Genomic DNA, 17,107 nt, shown 5'->3' with positions numbered 1-17,107 from the left:
CAGGAAGGCTTACTTTGACAGGGACTAAGGAACTGGCTCAGATCCTTTTAAATGATGGGTTATATAAAGTGTAAATTAAGAGGACCGTTGCTTATGGGTTTCACCCCCTACTTATCTTTTAATCCTGTATCTGTAAAGTTGCCCCTTTCATTAGCTTCCCGTGCTCAGAAGGCTATTTGAAGATCCCAGAGGATGCCAAATGTAATTTAGAATAATGCCGTGGTGACAATACCCATAAAACCTTGCTCCGTGCAGCCCCTAGTTTTTCACATATCAATAGGTTGCATAATGCATAATATAAAACTCTCATCCATTTTAAGATTTGAGTGATAAGACTTTACGAGTTTTAGATGATAGTTACCTTTGATCATCTGCACACATGCACCCTCCCCCACAGCTCCTAACAGCATTTAGTTGCTAAAGGATGTTATTCCATACAATTTTCATTTTAAACAAATAGCTAGCCTGCTCTTTTGTTCAGAATCTGTAGATTGCTTTTAATTTTAAAAAAAATCCTTATCTGAAAACAGAATATATGTGCAATTTTCTTTGTCTTTGAACTTTTAAATTATTCATCCTATTCTGTTCCTATAAAACGCTCATCTTTCTCACTGCAGTACAAAAACCACTGTAGCACACCATTAAGAATGTATATAGACTTATAATGCTTAAGCATTTTCTAAAATCTCAGGTGAAAACTTGGTAACGTTGGAAGTATCTAATTGGCTCTCTGCTGCATATTGGAGCAAACTGGGGCCACAATATTGAGCAACGAGGTTAATGCCATAGTCTCTGTGTAAATCCCCCTCTAAGTTGCTGTTGGGAATAGGGAAAATATAAGGGTAAGCAAATAAGCATACTTTTTTTTTCTGTGAAGGCAAATGGCAGCTCCCAAGAAGGGAAGTCATTTTACATGAGTTAAAAGTGCAGGGGGAAAGAGCGAAACTTTCCTCAAGCATTATGATTCCAGTCCAACCAGCATGAACCCCTGAAACGAGTTAAACAATATCTAAAGGGACAGGAGATATGATCACAGATATTCACCAAGTTGAGACTAGTTTTCCTCTTGCAGTCTTCTTTTGTACACATTTACTCAAAAGCAAGTCCCACTCAGTTCAGTAACACCAGGGCTTTTTTTCAGCAGGAACGCAGTGGAATGGAGTTCCGGAACTTCTTGAAAATGGTCACATGGCTGGTGGCCCCACTCAGCGGCGCGGAGGGCAATCTAAACTCCGCTCTGTCTGGAGATCAGGGGGCGGGGCCACCAGCCATGTGACCATTTTCTCCAAGGCCAACCCACTGAGTTCCACCACCTCTTTTCCCAGAAAAAAAGCTCTGAGTAACACACATCCAAGTTCATTTCCACCCAAGATACTTCACAGACAGGGAAAACATAAAGATACATACAGGTAAACATACTGCTTTGGGAAGAGGAACCGTTTTTTTTTCATACCATAAGTATCTCAAGAAGAAATCTTATCCCCCATCACCATAGTTCAAGTCTAATTTGTATACTCCACACCACCATCACCACAACTGCAATTAAAAGAAATTTATGGAGATGGAACATACCATCACCAGTCTTCAACATCTAGTCTACTCTGGTCCTTCCAGTCCTAGTTTATGTAAATCTACTCACAAGTAAATCTTACCCAATTCACTGGGGGACTTACTCCCAAAAAAGCGTGCATGGGATTGCAAATTTTCTCTTGGTTTATAATACTTACACTCCCTAGTTGTTAATAAAATCCCAGAATATTAATTCTTTTGCTGATAGTATTACTTCCCTTACATCAGCAAAAACTCTATGATAAATTGCAACTTTGTAATTCAAGAAAAGCAAAATGCCATTATATAATTGAAATACCCTCACAATGCATTATAATAACATAGTTGGCAGGCTAACTTCTACTTTCTTAAAAGGGTTGCAAACCAATCACAAGGACCCCGAATTCAGGCATTTTCCCTTGGGGAGAATCAAGGCTGTACATTTGTGTGCAAGACCACGCTATTGATTTGGCAGCTGTGAAGGAATTTTGCCACAAGTGAAACTGGCTGGTGGCCTAAACTTCCTACAAAGTGTGAACAGGTGGTTTAAGAATTTTCTTGCTAAAGTTGTTTCTATCAAAAGGTATATTTCAAGCCTAGTTCTTAAACACAAGTAGGGTTGCCAACTCCAGCTTGGGAAGTTCCTGAGGAAGGTGAAGCTTGAGAAGGAGAGGGAGTGGTGGTGATATAATTCTGTAGATGCTACCCTCTGAAGTTATTATTTTCTCCTTGGAAACTTACCTCTGTAGTCTGGAGGGGAGATAAAATGTAATTCTAGGAGAACTCCAGGCCTGAATGATAACCCTACACATGTGTACATTAAAACTGTTCCTGGACTGTACCACTTCACACTGCTTCCGCAGACTGGCTCGTAGAATGGACTACACCTTTATTTGGCAAATACACTCCCAGCACAAAGTAAATGCTCTGCCTTTGTAAAATTGTGTTTATTTACTCTGTGGCATTGTTTATGGAAATATCCTTGAAATTGACTGTACTAATCTCACACTGTGTAATCCGCCTTGAGTCTCAGTGAGAAAGGCGGACTATAAATGGCATAAATAAAATAAAAATATAAATAAAATAAATAAATGAGGGAAAGGGTTTTATTCTAATTTTTTTTAATGATCTGCTAGGTTTTTTTTAATGTACAAGACATTCCACCGCATGCAAATCTTCCGCTACCCACGTTTATAGCCTGAAGTGGCATGTCCAGGAACAGTTTTACCATCTGTCCTGCTGTTTTTATGAAGCGGTTTCCATTTTTTTCGTCTCTTAGGTTTGGGATTATATGAGCATTCTACTTCATTGTGCAGAGAAAGGAAATATTGATAGGGTACCTTTCGATCCTGTATACTCCCATGTACCAGTTGCACTCCTCAGACAGCCTACTCCTGGTGGTACCTTGGCACATTCTAGTCATGGGCATTCTTTGTGACTTTGGGGAATGGCCTACCCAAGTGGGTATGGCAGGTGCCTTCATTTACCATGTTCAGGACTGTTGCATTCAAGAGGGCGTCTGGGGGCAGATAACGTGTTTTAGCTGTGTTAATGCTGTATACTGGCTTTTAACTCTGTACGCTGGTGTTTAACACTGTGTTTTAATTCTGTGTTGGTTTGAATTTGTTGGATACTTAAACATCGGTGTCCTGCAGCTTTTAGTGTTTTGCAAACTGCCTTCAGTCTGTGGACATAAAGAAGGGTATAAGTGTTTTAAATAAATTAATAAATGTTCAGCTGGATGGATCTCACATTCTGCAAATATACAAGTGAATTGTTGGGAGAGAGTACTCAGCAAATCACAATATATGCTAATTCTGCCCGGTTTGTCTCCAGTTATAACCTCTTGGATTTAGACTGCTGTATCTTGACAGCACTTTACACGCACATGACTATTAAAGTCTTGATCTCCTCCAGATGAAAGCTTCAGTAGAAATGTGCTGAATGCCCCTCTATACACCACAAGGTCATGTGCAAAGTATGAACCAAAGACAGAAGAAGGCACACTACTTGAATGCAGATTGGGCAGATGGCCAGCTTGCCTCACGGAAAATATGGACAAGTTTACTGAAGGGTTGCCAGCAAAGGGGTAGGCATTGTGCAATGACTTGCATTGCCACAATGGCACTTGCACTTGTGAAACCAGAAGTGACACCACATCTCTGTAGCAAAACCATAGAATATGAGTTGATTGCTAGAGTGTTACGGTGATGTGCAAGAGCACTTCCGGTTATGCACTGAAATTCAAGGGATTTTTTTCACCCGCATTTTCACTCATAGCACTAGAGCATTGGAGGCAGGGGGGCAGGGTCTAGTGAAGTCTCTCTCCCAAGTCAGTGAATAAATCCCCAAGCAAAGTCGATATAGAGTGGTTTTTTATCTTCTCACAATGCTTTTACCATGTGGGAATATAAGTACCAGATTACTTTTTGTGTAAAAATGTTGGTGCCAAGTCTCTTCATAGGTACTTTTCTCTGTAGAAATGTTGACATGGACCAGGCCTTAAATATAGGGCTGATGGTAGGTCTAAAAGTTAGTAAATGGGAGGAAAGAAAGAAGGAAGTCACCAAGATTAACAGAATTCATAGCATTTCATTTTTTAAAAAAAAACCTGCAATATTTTAGTTCAGCCAGTGAAAAGAAAGAGGCCATCTTTCATTTTGCTGTTCTGTTGGTTTACATTTATCATCTGTTTAGAGATGTCAAGCCTTAATCCTCTGTTGGGTCAAAATAAGCTAAGATTTTGTCAAAATGTGTTACAGCATGTAGTTATAGTTTGAAATGGATGTTGAGTCTTCTTTGTGGAATTGCTTAGGGCTCATGAATAAGTTTATGTACAAAAAAGACGAACAGGCTGGCTTTCTGTTGAGCTCTAGGAAAACAGGGCATAGTTTTGAGAGTGATTGTCTTATATAGAAGTTTTTCTGTTTTGAGACCCCTTTTCAGACATCCTCTGTACATCCAATGAATATGCGTGGGGGAGGCAGTAACAAGAGCATAGTGGCAAGATCGTCCCAGACCATGCCCTTCATTGGGATGTACGCAATTTTTTCCCATGTGATTGAGAACTCTGCTTGTTTAATGTTCTCACTTGTGCCAAGCGATTGTATGTGCTTCCAATCTAGGCATACATTGCAGGTCAGGGGCAAAGCTTGCTGTCACAATTTCTCTCCCACCACAACGCACATATGTATTCATTGTATGTGCTTAAAACATCTTTAAGTGGCTATGGATGTCTGGTTTTTTTCCCCCTGGACTTTATTTTCTGGTTTTTATTTTCAGTTTTTATTTTCCTAGCACTTTTACACATATTTCTGATCACAGGGATCATTAATCCCTTATTTATTTGTTGCCCCACTATTGAAGTTGCTAACCTCTGGGTGAGGCCTGGAGATCTCCTGGAATTTACAACTGATGTCCAGACTGCAGAGATCAGTTCCTCTGGAGAAAATGGCTGCTTTGGGAGGTGGAGTCTAGGCCCTTATACTCAACTGAGAGCTCTCTCTCTTCCCTAAACCCCGCCCTCTGCAGGTTCCACTCCCAAGTCTCCAGGAATATCCCAACCTGAAGTTGGCAACCCTAAGGCCATTATGGACGCAGTTGCCAGTTTATAGTGATGTAGTAGCAATATTGGGGGTCTTTTATTGTTTCTTGACATCCCGAACTCTTTTTTCTTTTGTGCTACCTTAATCTTTCTGATTATTTATTCAAGCTTTGTTCAAATCCAGAAGTGAGCATAGCAATCATTTACTTGGTTCTGATTCCATGTAGGCTAACTTGATGAAAAGTTATGCGCTGATAGTTTTAAACCATGTTGGACTAGGAATTAGATTTTCCCCCTTCTCATCTTCCAATTAATTGTGTCAACACTAATCATTCCCCTGAGCCAGAGAAAAAGAAATAACACTGTGCAGAGTTTGTTATTCCTTTATTAGCCCAGAATGCAAGGCAAGAATCAAAGATGATGACTCCTCCTGACACAGAGTGTAAATCCTTTGTTCTGCCCAAGAGGAGGGTCCCCCTCTGACATGCAACACAATATTTACTTTATGCGGATTGCATCTCCAATTGCTGATCAGAGACCAAGAAGCTAAGAAATCCCCATCCTGTAGATAAGTGTTTCTGACAATTAGTCAATTAGTCAAGTGTAACTGTTTAGATATCAGCTCCATCTTGTGGATGGATTAACAATTGCTGTTTGAATTGTAGAGTGACACAGTATCCTGACTGGTCCAACCAACTTTGATGCTGCAATTGATGGAGGGGGGAGGGGTCTCAGTTACATGGAACTGCTCTTCAGCTTTACTTTACTTTACTTTACTTTACTTTACTTTACTTTACTTTACTTTAATTGAATTTTTATACCGCCCATCTCCCAAAGGACTCAGGGCGGTGTACAGCAAAAGTAAAACATACAAATATAAAACACTAAGAATATAAAATAAACATATTAAATAATTTAACTCAAAACAGCTTAGACCAGAATTAAAGCTAAAGCTCATTTAAAGGTTGATGCTGTTAGAGTTCTTGACAATTTAAGCAGAAATAGGGTTGCCAGTCCCTTTAAACCTCCCGGCGGGGGATTGGCTCCCTGCACTTACCTCTTGGGGTGGCGTGCGCTCCCGCGAAGCACTCCTACACGATGATGTCACTTCCAGGAAGTGACACCATCACGCAGCCCCCTGGGAGCACACTCATGCTCCACAGGGGCTCAGATTGGGGCCACTGCAGAGTGTGGGAGCACTCCTGCGCTCTGCAGCGGCCCAAAATAGGCCCAATCCACACCAAAACGGGCCGATCCAGGCGGCTGCTGTGCACGGGTACACACAGCACCGCAGAAGAGCATGCATGGAAGGTGTGCACCTCCCCCTGCTGGCCAGATGTGGAGGCAGGGTGTGGGGGTGGGGCAGGGGATCCCCCACCCCCGCCAGGGGTCTGGCATCCCTAAGCAGAAATAGTGGCTTGTTTCCCATTGATTATTATAATCCAAGACTTGAGTTGATGTGTTCCTTCCTTCCCTTCATGCATCTCTCCCTTTTTTTCTCTTTCTTGGCAAACTGTGGTTCACTGTTACTTGCAGACCAGGATAACTATTATACAAATCATAATTTGTCTAGAAAGCGGAATTGCAAACTCAGTTTGATTTTGATTTAGATATTCTGGTTTTAAGGCAACCTATGGCTTGCACAATCCATACCTTACCTGGTTTACATATTCCCATATCCTGCAGTTTGCCAAAAACTGAGCAGGAGAGAGGGACAAAATCACAGCATGCAGTGGAAGAGAAGAGGGAGGAGCATGGGAACATTACTTCTCAACCCACCCTGTACCAATTGTATTATAAATAATCTTGGGGTGTCCCAAGTAATTAATTACATACATTCCCCAGAACTGATGAAGCTGGTTAATGTCAGCAGAATGCTATTTTAAAAACTAGAGATTAAGGATGGTTGTTCTACCTACCAAGTTGAGTATGTATGAAGTTTGTTGAAGTCAGTGGACTTAGGGTCTCTCTAGATGATATGTTTCTGCACGGGCACGTCCTGGTTTTAACGTGCTCCCTGCAGTCACAGGCAGCTGTGCACAGATTCTCCACGCGGAGAAGCAAAGTTGACATAATAACTCCCCCCCCCGCCCCCGCAATGTAAAATTTTCTCTCAAGAAATGTTTGGGGGGAGGCAGGAAGGCTCCCTCCCCTTGGGGTGCCATTCTGAGTTTGTTGAGCTCTTTAAAAAAAAGAAATAGTTCCTCTCAGCTGAGATATGACTGCAGAAGCACATAGTGACATGTGACTGCAGAAGCGTGTTAAAACCAGTGCATACCTGCACAGAAACGTGTCATTTAAAGAGACCCTTAGAAGGATATACATTTGCTCCATGTTGCATCATTAAACTACCCAGTATAATGAGGATAGTCAGATACATTTTCCACTATGTACAAATAAGAAAATCTATTTAGTTTGGATCAATATTTGGATGATATTTTCCATAGCACAAAATATCTATTTTTAATCTAATATATATAATTCAATATGATTATGACATGATGCAGTATTTGACTTCTACATTTAAGCTTTGAAGTTGCAGTGCATTCATAAAACACAAGAGGGCAATGGAACTTTAGGAAATAGATGCCTAATGTCCATAAGATACTGTTTCCTGTCAATGTGTTCTTTTTAGTAAGTTTCTGCTTGCACAAGGGCTATCATGTGTATGGAGATCTTCTACAGGATCCGTTCACCCATCCCAATGCAAATTGGGATCAGCCTCTCCCAATTTGGGGATTATAACTTGCATTTGGAATCTGGACTCGTCGTGTCACCGTTACATATAAAGCACATCCCAAATGAGTTTTCCACTCCTTAGGAAAAAAACATGTAAACAGTAGGCAAGACAAACACTTTCCAGAACTATTTTTTGGCTGCTTGCATATTAAACAAATTACATAATGCTTATAGAATTGCCCCTAGCTGTGTGTGTATGTGTGTTTAAATAAAAATGTTCAGTATAAAAATTTCAGGGCATAACATAACATTAATTTACATCTTAAACAGAATTTACACCAAAGTTTAAAAAAAAAAAACCAATACATCGCTTTTTATCCTATGTACAATATTTTAAATGAGCTAATGTTCAGTTTCTTTTAGTTATAAATTATCCCCCTTCTCCTTTCATAAAATAGGCCATCATAATGAATCATTTTGGAAGAAGCTCAGGAGTTAAAAGTAAATTACTCCCTTTCCCCATCAGCAAGTATTAGAAACCATCAATTAATTCATCGTTGCTTTAATGAAGCACAAAATATGAGTTACTTCATGATGTGGATGGCAGACAACTGCAGGCCGTAGGTACTTTGCCACTGAAACCAATGAATGCTGAATTGATCCACGCCCTGAAAACGCAGTTTGTGATTCGTTAATGATTTTAATGCTGCCCATGTTGCTATGCTATAATAGTATGACTGTAAAACATTTAGTTAAAACTGATAACCTTTTGGATTTTATTTCCCTTCCTTCTAAACATCAATAAGACTGCATTGCTGCAGCTGGAGTTCAAATCAAGATGATGAAGGTTTCAGTCTAAGGGTGCCTCTAGATGACACATCCTCCACAAGTTCATGCAGGTGTTGCCTGAGTTTATGTTGAATGTGGAGAAGCATGTCTGCTTGTCCGCTGGTTGTGCAGCACTACACATGTCTCCTCCATCCACTTGATGTCCTGGATGTACGGCCATGTTTCCCTGCGTTCACTCAAACAACGATAGATTCACTGGTATAGAGCATCTTTTTTTTAAAAAAAATGCTGTTCAGATCACAATAGTAGTTTCAGTCAAACTGCAGCCAGCGGCATCAGTCTGAGAGCCTTGCTACAAGTGACATTTTACACGTGAAGGATAAAAGGATCATTTTCGCAAGTCTTTCTGGGAACTGAAGTTCCTCTCCCTCACCGCTTTTCCTTCTGTTCCTTCCCCTCGCTGCCTGAAGAGACAGAGAGAGCCTAGGGTAACATCAGCTTTTGCAAATCGTCTAGCTGGGGGGGAGGGTGGAATGCTCCAGAGAAAGCTGAGAAAGTTGCAGCTGCGTGCCCCAAAGATCATTGAGAGCAGGCTTGTGACTGGAGAAACGATTTGCAAAAGTTGCTGTTGCCGCAGGCTTTCTCTCGCAGCGAGGGGAAGGAACAAAAAGGAAAAGCGGTGGGGGAGAGGAACTTCAGTTCCCAGAAAGACTTGCAAAAATGATCCTTTATCCTTCACGTGTAAAATGTCACTTGTAGCAAGGCTCTGAGATACTTGACAGATTGAGCTTGTAAAGAGCCAAAAAGAAGGGGGAGATAAGTGATGGGCGGGGGGAGGACAGGAGAGGAAAGAGGAGACTAGAGGGGTGCCTTCTCCACAGTGTCAGCAAAAGAAGAAGAAAACATCTTTCCAAAATATTGCTGGTTATTTTTGGGAAGCGAGAGAGATATCTGTCTTTGCAAGGGAATGGGGAAGGATTTAAATGTAAAGGGGATCAAGAGAAGAGGGACTTGTAGAACCAAGCAAAGCACTGTGAATTTATTTTTTTTACAACTACATTGCTTTGGGGTGTTTCCACTTCTTTTTAAAAGAACGTGTTCTTCCAATCCCACTCCCAATGTAATCTTTAAGCAGAGATTCCTGGTTTGTGGGATTTTTAAAATTATTATTTAAAACTATAATCTTAACAGAGATTCAAAAAAAGAGAGGGAAGTTCCTCCCTGCAAACAAAAGCAAGAGTAAAAGAAAATGAGAGATGATTTGAACTGATTGTTTTGCACAACAGTAAAAGAGACGGGGTTGTTGGGGTGGGGAGATGGGAAGTGATCTATTAAACAGGTGGGGGAGGAGAAGGAGAACCGGCAGTCAAATCCGTAGAGGTTTGTACACAGGTATGATACAAGTGTTGACTGCAAGTGTACATCATATCAGAGATTAAGCATGTGGAATTCTGTTCACTTGCATGAACTCATGGAGGATGTATTGTCTAAAGGCAACTTACCCCTCCAGTTTTTCTAATGGTAAACCTGTGTTTGGGTTGTGTCACTTCAGAGTGCATCTGGGAGCTCACATGATAATGTTGCTCCATGTTAAAACCCCAAGCTTCTTCACACAAAAAACTCTTCCAAAAAAAACTAGGTGTAAGGAAAGAAAGTTCTTGCCTAACTTATTAATACATTTGACATGATTTTTAATCATGTTTAGCTTATTGTTTTGAATAAGCTAAACATGATGGTCTGAATTCATGTCGATGGTCTGAATTGATTCCCATTTAAGGTTTAAATATGCATCTACATTAAGTTCACTAAGCCCTTGAGTGGTCAAGTCACTTCACCATGTATTGAAACTGCAGCTGCACATGTGTTATTGATCAGATCAAATGGCAAGAAGATACAATCTTGTAATATTATTTGGTCATTCAAATAGATGTGACATGTTAGGTGCAGGAACCACCCAGTATCCTGACATGGGCATGAATGGGAAAAAAACCCAAGAAGCTGTTCATTGTTCGTTGCCATCCACGGACAACAAACAACGAACAGTAACGAACATGACCTTGTTCACAAACTTGTTCGTGGCCCCTTAAAGATCCCTTTAAACTATCAGCTGGCAGGTGGCAGGGGGAATTCCCCCCTGCCGCCCGCCAGCTGATAGTTTAAAGGGCCCGTTCCTGCCACTTGCTGCCACACCCTACAAACTGATCTTCCCAATGTCCAATACCCACCAAATTTGCAGGGGACATAGTCATCACTGTCCTCTGAAGACCCCCCAAGTTTCAGAGAGATTGCACCTCAGGAAACGCATGACCCATGTGTCCCCCCCTTTGCTGTCATTTTCTGTTCACAGTGGCAAAAACAGGACTGCCTGTTGGAAGGCAGCTACTTTGAGGGGTTACAAACTGACCTTCCCAATGTCCAATACCCCCCAAATTTGCAGGGGACATAGTCCTCACTGTCCTCTGAAGACCCCCCAAGTTTCAGAGAGATTGCACCCTGGGAAAGGTATGATCAATGGGTCCCTCCCTTTGCTGTCTATTTCTCTTCTGAGTGGCAAAAACTGGACTGTCTGCTGGAAGCTGAAGGGTTAAAGCCAGAAGGACAGCCAGAAGGAGTTCAGACAGAGTTCAGTCCCTGCCATTGCCAGGGGAATTGATTGAAAGGCCCCAGACTGTCTGGCTTGACAAACGGCAGGAACAAGGCTTGCAATGGCCACTTGTTCATTTAGAATGGAGCCTTATGAACAGCTTTTTCATGAACAGACGAATGGGCTGTTCGTGAGTAGGGGTGTGCAAGCCAAAAATTTTCGGCTATAGCCGAAAGTAGAAAGCCGAAAGAAGATTCTCTATCGTTAAAGCCGAAAGCCGAAACAAGAATCTCTTTCGGCTTTCGGCTTTCGGGATTCTTTCGGCATTATTTCGGCATTCTTTCGGCTTTTTTCTATGGGAAAATGCCTCCGTCTTCCAGGACGCCTGGAGGAGGCATTTTCCCACCGAATAAGCCCAAAATTGGTGGGGACCTTCCTCTAACCCTTCTCTAACAACCACCCAAGTTTCAGACAGATTGGACTTTGGGGGGCCATGTTATTGCCCCCCAAAGCAGGTCCCCCCATCCTCCCATAAGAAAGCGAAGGAGCAGCATATTGTTAGCATGCTGCTGCTGATCTTTCTTCATTATTTCCTATGGGGAAAAAATGAAGAGGCAGGCTTCCTTTGCCAGGGGTGGCATTTTGCATGCAAAATGCCCCCCAGCCCTCAGGGGCCCTTCTCCCACCCCTCCTCCCACCCCCCACCAAGGCTCAGCCTGCTCCCACTTGGGGGGGCCATTTCATGGCCTCCCCAAGTAGGTGCTCTAATCTCTACCACTGACAGCTGGGGGAGGCTTGTGTTGCCAGGGGTGGCATTTTGCATGCAAAATGCCCCCCAACCCTCTGGGGCCCTTCTCCCACCCCTCCTCCCACCCCCCACCAAGGCTCAGCCTGCTCCCACTTGGGGGGGGCATTTCATGGCCTCCCCAAGTAGGTGCTCTGCTCTCATCTCTACCACTGACAGCTGGGGGAGGCTTGTGTTGCCAGGGGTGGCATTTTGCATGCAAAATGCCCCCCAGCCCTCTGGGGCCCTTCTCCCACCCTTCCTCCCACCCCCCACCAAGGCTCAGACTGCTCCCACTTGGGGGGGCCATTTCATGGCATCCCCAAGTAGGTCCTCTCAGCCCCTAAAGTCCACCCCTTACAGCCCCACACAAACCCAATTCCCCCCCAGCTGCCACACACAGACCCAAATCCCCACATTAGCCCCTCACAGACCCAAATCCACCCCCACCTGCCCCACACCCATAACCCCAGGAACAGGCTGGCAAAGGCCAGCCCTCTCCCTTTGTTCCCTATGCTGGGAACTTCTAAACTCTCTTTCCCTAGGCAATTCTGCACAGCCCAGGGGTGCCACAATGGTGGGCACACTTCTGAGTGCCAGCTGGTCCCTGTGAAAGAGCACCTGAACCACAGACACCCTCCCTCAAATTCCCCCACCACCTACAGAGATGGCTGGCCAGCCAGCCCCATTGTTCCCTATGATGGGAACCAACTGCACAACAAAGAATAAAACAAGAACAACACAAAATAAAGTTTTAAAAAAATTATATTCTCCCTTCCAAAGTACAAGTAGGCAAAGCATTATGACACATTACACCAGCAGTCCCCCACACAGAAAAATTAAAACAAAACTCACTTAACATCAGAGAATCACAAAGCATGATTCCTGTCAAAAACACTTTATTTCTTGAACAGCTTTAGGTTACACAGCAGGGGGGAACACCAAAGGGCATGGCAGCACTATCTTACACAAAAATAACACAACTCACTTCACATTAAAGAATCACCCCAAAAAAATGCTGTCAAAAGCACTTTATTTCTGTAACTGCTTTAGGTTACACAGTAGGAAGGCACCACAGAGCAGGAAAGCAGTGTACTACACAAAAATAACACAACTCACTTCACATCAGAGAATCACACAAACACAATTGCTGTCAAAAACGGTGAAGTGGGTTGTATTATTTTTTGTAGTACATTGCTATCATGCCCTGTTGTGCCCTCCTACTGTGTAACCTAAAGCTGTTCAAGAAATAAAGTGTTTTTGCCAGGAATTGTGTTTTTGTGATTCTCTGATGTTAAGTGAGTTGTGTTATTTTTGTGTAAGATAGTGCTGCCATGCCCTTTGGTGTTCCCCCCTGCTGTGTAACCTAAAGCTGTTCAAGAAATAAAGTGTTTTTAACAGGAATTGTGCTTTGTGATTCTCTGATGTTAAGTGAGTTGTGTTATTTTTGTGTAAGATAGTGCTGCCATGCCCTTTGGTGTTCCCCCCTGCTGTGTAACCTAAAGCTGTTCAAGAAATAAAGTGTTTTTGACAGGAATCATGCTTTGTGATTCTCTGATGTTAAGTGAGTTTTGTTTTAATTTTTCTGTGTGGGGGACTGCTGGTGTAATGTGTCATAATGCTTTGCCTACTTGTACTTTGGAAGGGAGAATATAATTTTTTTAAAACTTTATTTTGTGTTGTTCTTGTTTTATTCTTTGTTGTGCAGTTGGTTCCCATCATAGGGAACAATGGGGCTGGCTGGCCAGCCATCTCTGTAGGTGGTGGGGGAATTTGAGGGAGGGTGTCTGTGGTTCAGGTGCTCTTTCACAGAGATCAGCTGGCACTCAGAAGTGTGCCCACCATTGTGGCACCCCTGGGCTGTGCAGAATTGCCCAGGGAAAGAGAGTTTAGAAGTTCCCAGCATAGGGAACAAAGGGAGAGGGCTGGCCTTTGCCAGCCTGTTCCTGGGGTTATGGGTGTGGGGCAGGTGGGGGTGGATTTGGGTCTGTGAGGGGCTAATGTGGGGATTTGGGTCTGTGTGTGGCAGCTGGGGGGGAATTGGGTTTGTGTGGGGCTGTAAGGGGTGGACTTTAGGGGCTGAGAGGACCTACTTGGGGAGGCCATGAAATGGCCCCCCCAAGTGGGAGCAGTCTGAGCCTTGGTGGGGGGTGGGAGGAAGGGTGGGAGAAGGGCCCCAGAGGGCTGGGGGGCATTTTGCATGCAAAATGCCACCCCTGGCAACACAAGCCTCCCCCAGCTGTCAGTGGTAGAGATTAGAGCACCTACTTGGGGAGGCCATGAAATGCCCCCCCCCAAGTGGGAGCAGGCTGAGCCTTGGTGGGGGGTGGGAGGAGGGGTGGGAGAAGGGCCCCTGAGGGCTGGGGGGCATTTTGCATGCAAAATGCCACCCCTGGCAACACAAGCCTCCCCCAGCTGTCAGTGGTAGAGATTAGAGCACCTACTTGGGGAGGCCATGAAATGCCCCCCCAAGTGGGAGCAGGCTGAGCCTTGGTGGGGGGTGGGAGGAGGGGTGGGAGAAGGGCCCCTGAGGGCTGGGGGGCATTTTGCATGCAAAATGCCACCCCTGGCAAGACAAGCCTGCCTCTTCATTTTTTCCCCATAGGAAATAATGAAGAAAGATCAGCAGCAGCATGCTAACAATATGCTGCTCCTTCGCTTTCTTATGGGAGGATGGGGGGACCTGCTTTGGGGGGCCATAACATGGCCCCCCAAAGTCCAATCTGTCTGAAACTTGGGTGGTTGTTAGAGAAGGGTTAGAGGAAGGTCCCCACCAATTTTGGGCTTATTCGGTGGGAAAATGCCTCCTCCAGGCGTCCTGGAAGACGGAGGCATTTTCCCATAGAAAAGCCGAAAGAAAGCCGAAAGAATCCCGAAACGTTTCGGCTTTTTTCTTTCGGCTACCCGAAACGTTTCGGCATTCCCCGAAACGTTTCGGCATTCCCCGAAAGAAGCCGAAACACTTTTGTTTCGGCATTCTTTCGGCATTCTGAATGCCGAAACGCACATCCCTATTCGTGAGTTTTTCCCGTTTGTAATGCTGTTCGTGCCCATGTCTAGTCTCTAGCCTGGACAGTACTCTTGAATCTCTGCTTCTTCACATATTATACTCAACCTCTTTGAGTGATAATTACAGTCCTTTGTAGTCTGAAGGACAGGATAACATACGCAACAAAAAATAATCACCCTCAGCTAATACACTGATAATTGTTAAGGCATTACAAAAAACAGGGACAAAACTAAATGCTCTGCAAATACAACGTTCCTTCAAAAATATAACACACAAGAGATTTCAGCATCCTAGAGCTGAACTTAAGCTACTACAAGCACAGTGAAGTTCAGAGGAGAGGTCCTTATAACCTCTCTCTCTTGTTGCAACCAGCTGAGGTTCCCAAAATTCTGCTCTGGGATGGTCAGGAGACCCCGTCTAGAGTTGGGGCCTGTGAAGAATTACAGGGAGGTAAAGATTTTGAGCAGAGTTTTGAGCAGACTGATTTATCTTTCTCCCTCCTCAGCATTTTATTCCTTGGCTGCTTCCACACATGTTGGATAATGCACTTTCAATGCTCTTTAGTGATCATTTGGAACTGGGTTTGCATGGTATGAAACAAAAAATCCACTTCCAAAGGATTGCTAAAGTGCATTGAAAGTGCATTATTCAATGTGTGTGGAAACGGCCCTTATGGAGTATATTTAGTCCTCACCCGGACTAAATGTCTTTTGATTGTACATATGTTTGGTTGGGGAGGTGGTGAGGATTTTTATCTGGGGTGACTCAGTTTGTGAGGGCAGGCTCTAAGGCTCAGGAGATGGGCTATAATAAACACGTGTGACACCTTGTGTGGAGTAAAATAGGCCACAACTTTATTGATTACAGTGTTAGGAGTGATGGCTCAGCGTAGAACACAGATCCCTGCATTGGCTGACCCGCCTGCCAGCCGATGACCCCTCACCGTTCAGCCCACCTGCTGAAGGGAACCCCGGGATGACAGTTAGTGGGAACCAATGGGCGGCCGCCTCTAATTGATTCCCCCACCACTTGGAAGCAGGCATGGTTTGGCAGCACCCCGAGCTAGGTGTGCTCCTGTCCATGCCGGCTCCAAGATCCCTTATGAGGATCCCCAACTATGGGGAAGCAGTGCGCGCAGGCCCTGCATCCCCCCCAAGGGGATCCATGCCCAACGTCAAAACCGCCACACAGAGATTATATAACCATGTTATAATACTAACCAAACCCATTGAAACTGCAGCATCCTATCAAATCACTGTAACCCCAAGTTGCGACTAAATAGTAACCAATCCATTGAAAACACATTTATACTCAAATTCACATTCCTTAATACATAAACCAACATTATTTGAACCAACCTGTATAAACCCTAATAGAAGTGGAGGGTGGGAGGGGATTGCTGTCAGAGCCCAACTGCTGCACCCTCCCCGGCCGGCCCCCTTTTAAATAGAGAAGGGGGTGGACCTGAGAGAAGACTAGCTCTCATGTTGGGGGACTGTGTCCCCGCCCCCTCTCCACCCAGCCAGCCCTTGATTGGCTGGCTGGGTTTAAATTCCTGCAACTCCCTGTCTGTCTTTGGGAGCCATGATGGGAGCCAGCTGGGAGGGGAAGGCTGTGCCATTCTCCCTCGCCCAGCATCCCCGCAAATGCCGGCCCCATTGAGATCGGGGTCGGCAGCTCGTCATCCCAGCTATGGCTATAGAGCTATCGCATTCATACAATTAAAACCTAGTGTCACTCATAATTTACTCCTCAAGTAATCACAATACCTGTGTACTTTGCTGTTAAACTTGAATCCTTTCTATAGTCAAGTTTTAAAAAAATAAAAGCTTTTAAGACTCATTACTTACAATCAGAACTGCAAAATAGATGATACTGTTTATATTTAATTGCCATAAAACTCAGAAGGCTTTTCATAATTAGCAAACTTCTTTCTTTTGTATAATAATTATTTCAGTAAGCATACTGCTTTATATTGCTAAATCACTATGTTGTTCAGTTAATATAATTATAGAAACAGGGCTCCAAACTGATGATTCTTACCTATTGTAATTACAGATACTACAATCAGCAAATGCAAATAAAAAGAAAGCAAAACACACTTATTATGACAACATGTATTCTAATAGTCAAGAGCTGTAAACTTAATTGCAGATATGGGTGGATGGT

The sequence above is a fragment of the Eublepharis macularius genome, chromosome 7 (assembly GCF_028583425.1).
Source record: "Eublepharis macularius isolate TG4126 chromosome 7, MPM_Emac_v1.0, whole genome shotgun sequence".
In the NCBI taxonomy this organism is placed as follows: domain Eukaryota; kingdom Metazoa; phylum Chordata; class Lepidosauria; order Squamata; family Eublepharidae; genus Eublepharis; species Eublepharis macularius.
Note: the sequence above shows the minus strand (reverse complement) of the source record.